This window comes from Ailuropoda melanoleuca, chromosome 1 (genome assembly GCF_002007445.2).
Source record: "Ailuropoda melanoleuca isolate Jingjing chromosome 1, ASM200744v2, whole genome shotgun sequence".
Lineage (NCBI taxonomy): Eukaryota > Metazoa > Chordata > Mammalia > Carnivora > Ursidae > Ailuropoda > Ailuropoda melanoleuca.
Window position 1 is genome coordinate 165,967,259 of NC_048218.1, and position 3,580 is coordinate 165,970,838.

Consider the following 3,580-nt stretch of genomic DNA (forward strand, 5'->3'; position numbering starts at 1 on the left):
TTGAGCAGTTTGCCGATTTATCTGAGTGGAGGTGGGGGTCAAGGGCTGGGAGGCCCAAATTCAGAGAACTGGACCCACCTACTATAAATAGTGGGTCGTCCTGGCTAGAAACAGTCTTTGCAAAATCGGGCCAGAAGGAACAGAGGAGTTGACACACTTTCCTGGCCGTGCTCACCTTCAACATCTTCAGATGAGCTATGACAATGCCACCAATGCCACTTGCCCAGGTTTTATTCAAGCCAGCCAGGCACATGAAGACTCCCACCATAAGCTGTCTTCCTTTCCACGCTAAATCCATCTTGTCCAAAAGTAGGGTCCTTTCGTAAATTCTATCCATTAGCCAGAAAAACACCACTTCAGTGACCTTTTTGCCCATTTGACTAAACTGTACATTTCCAGGGACAAAAAGTGGGACACGGGCGGAGAGGGCCTAGTGTCTAAGTATCCGGCACTGGTTTCCACCATATCATCTCATTGTACAACTTGACCTCCTGTTGATCTTCAGAACAAAAGTAAAGGATCAGGTGTACAATCAAGAGCCAATACAGACAGGAAGTCAGGGATGCCACCCCCACAGGAGTTCCCCAGCCCGTGTCACTGATATGCACAGCTGTTGTGACCAGAGTGGCAGTCGAGAGCACTGATTCCAACTCAGGGCGACTGTTGGGCACCATCCGGAGATACTGTTGTTAGTTGTCCCAACTGAGGGAAGGCTGCTGCTGGCCTCTGTGGGTAGAGGCCAGGGGTGCTGTTCAACATTCTACAATGCCCAGGACAGCCCCCACCAAAAACGAATTATTTGGGCCGACTATGTCAACAGCACTGAGGCTGAGAAACCTTGGTTTAGAGTGACACGAATGTAACTCCTGAAAACTATCATAAAATCTCTAAAAAAAAAAAAAAGATACCCTAATTGTTCCTGGTCCCAGAGATCTAGGCCTTTGCCTCCTTGTTATCAAGTCTCCCTGCTTCTGTCCTCAGATTTTGGCATTTTAAACATAGTCTTCACATAGACTTCCTGCCCTGGGGAACCATGATTCCCTTGGTATAAAAGGTCAGTCTCTCTGTAGGTGGAGGTCATATTCTTAACTGATTTGCAGTGCGTACTGCCAGGCCACACGTTTCACGAGGCCTGAGGTCTGAAGCAAAATGATGTATTTGTTCATTGCACATGCTTTCATCGAGCACCTGCTACGAGCCAAGCACTGCGCTAGATCCTGGGGATGTGGTGAACAAGGCAGGATTTCACGGTGCTGTGATTTCCTATCTTGAAAGTCAAGTGTTTACATAATTTGGAAATACGAACACTCATTTATAATTACAAAAGCCCAGTGAGCTGTAGAGGCACAGTTACTTTTATTGTTTTGTTATTTTTGCTGCCGCTTTCTGATTTGTTTCAGAGGAAAAGGAGAAGCTCAAAAAAAAAAAAAAGGTGAAATCCTTTACCTGGATGTTTTACCTGCAGTGCTAAATGTTGCTCAGCAAAACCGCTCCCATCTTCTGACTTCTTGATTCTAGGCACGTCACCAAAGCACGCTCGTGGGGCAGACCCTTATTAGTGTAAGCACCAAATCGTTGTCTGGCAGAGGCTCTTGCTGACCCCTTACAATCCCTAAGATGGAAAAATGCAGTTTTTTTTTTAAGTAGAGAAATCAGCCTGTTTTCAGCATTCTGTTGAATTTGTGAGTCATGGAGTAGGAGTAGTCACAGGCTGTAACTTGTCCACAGAGTGGGAAGCAGGGCTGATTCTGGATCCTGAGGCTGCAAGTAAGCTGCTCGCCCTTCTTTGTAGTGCATGATGGAGAGCAGCGTGGAAACTTCCAGATAATCATTTTGTACTTCTCAATGACCTTCCTTCAGGAAACTGAAAGCAAAAGCTCATTTGGACTTGATTTCCCTCTAGGAGAAGGTGACCAGTTGGAATAAAGGGTCAAACGCCTTTCCAACTCTTCCATCTCCCAGCCTCTGGACGTGGGAGTTAGAAGCAATAAGCCTTTTGTGGAGCAGTCTTCATGACTTAACAATTAGAGTACGTGGACCTACTTAATAGCACTGAACTGTACATGGAAACCTCGTTACAGTGGTAAATTTTATGGCATGCATATTTTACCAGAATTACAAAAACAATAATAAAAAATAAAATACCTAGGCTACCTGGAGACTCAGGGGATATATGGAAATGAACATTTTATTTTACTGAATTGATAAGGCCCCAAAGGTTTTGCTGGCATGATCTGGAACGTATAGAAAATTCTTCATCAAATAGCTCCCTCTGAAGCAGTTTCGCACAGACATACACTGCCAGATAACTGATAGGCTTTTCCAGGCTAAGGGACAGCTGAGGGTGCTTTGCTGTGATAGGGACTGTCCACTCATCGCTCATGTCATTTCGCGAGCACCTCTGCTAATCCATACATTAATGTCGTAATTGCAGCCCTGCGCCTGCGGGGGACCCAGCGGGGATTGCAGGAATGGAACCGACCATGGCAGGGACCCTAACGGGGCATTTACCTCAGCTTTCACTCTCCATTCTTGCCTGGGAGGTTTCTGTCCTCCGCTCTGGGAAGAGCTCCAGTGATAAATAACTCTGTATTTCCTCAGACTCCCCAGGCTAACTTTGTGCAGAAACCGATTCCCTTAAGTTTCTGACCCGTTTTCATTTCCATCCTTTGGCAAGGCGAGCAGCTTTGGCATTGAAGAATTTATTTTTTTTCCTCTTGAGGAAAGTCTTCTATGTGATTTAGTATTAAGTGTACTTGCTTTATTCCTGTTCTTTGAAACGTGCTGAATTTCTACTCAACAGAAAATATCAATCAGACATACCCTTCCCTGACTGAAAGAAAGATATTACTGTATTTCCTTTTTAACAGGGACACCTTGGAGACAAAAATGCCAGAACTCATGCAGGTATTTGAAATGATGTTAATTCTAGACATGGTGGCAGGTCAGCAGGGCAATGTCTGTCACGTGTCATACAGAACCCTCACCTGCTTTCTTCACCCCCCCCCCACAAAGGCCTAGCCTTGTCATGAGGCCAAAACCTGCTGCTGTGTAGTGTCCCGACTAGGTTAACAGGGAAGGGGAGATGTGCCAGGGGCAGCAGCTCAAATACCTCTTGGTCATCCTTTTCTTTTTCTTTTTTTAAAATATTTTATGTATTTATTTGATAGAAAGAGAGAGAGGGAGGGAGAGCATAGAGGGAGAGTGAGAGGGAGAAGAAGACCCCCCACTGAGCAGGGAGCCCGACATAGGGCTCAATCCCAGGACCCTGAGATCATGACCCGAGCCGAAGACAGATACGTAACCAGCTGGCCACCCAGGCACCGCCCCCCTCGTGGTCATCTTGATTGTATTTATAAGTTACAGTGGCAAGAAGACCCAGCATATTCCAGAGCATTACTTTTTAAGTTAATTTAATGTTTTTCTCATTGCTAAAATGATTCATGTTTTTGTATANTAGCCGAAGACAGATACGTAACCAGCTGGCCACCCAGGCACCGCCCCCCTCTTGGTCATCTTGATTGTATTTATAAGTTACAGTGGCAAGAAGACCCAGCATATTCCAGAGCATTACTTTTTA

At 45.4% G+C, this 3,580-nt stretch overlaps 1 protein-coding gene across 4 annotated transcripts in view; it reads left to right on the plus strand.

Moving 5' to 3' along the window:
* The window catches only part of CREB5 (cAMP responsive element binding protein 5), a 403,489-nt gene that overhangs the window by 301,586 nt on the left and 98,323 nt on the right, over positions 1-3,580 (plus strand). The gene's annotated exons all lie outside the window — the stretch shown is intronic.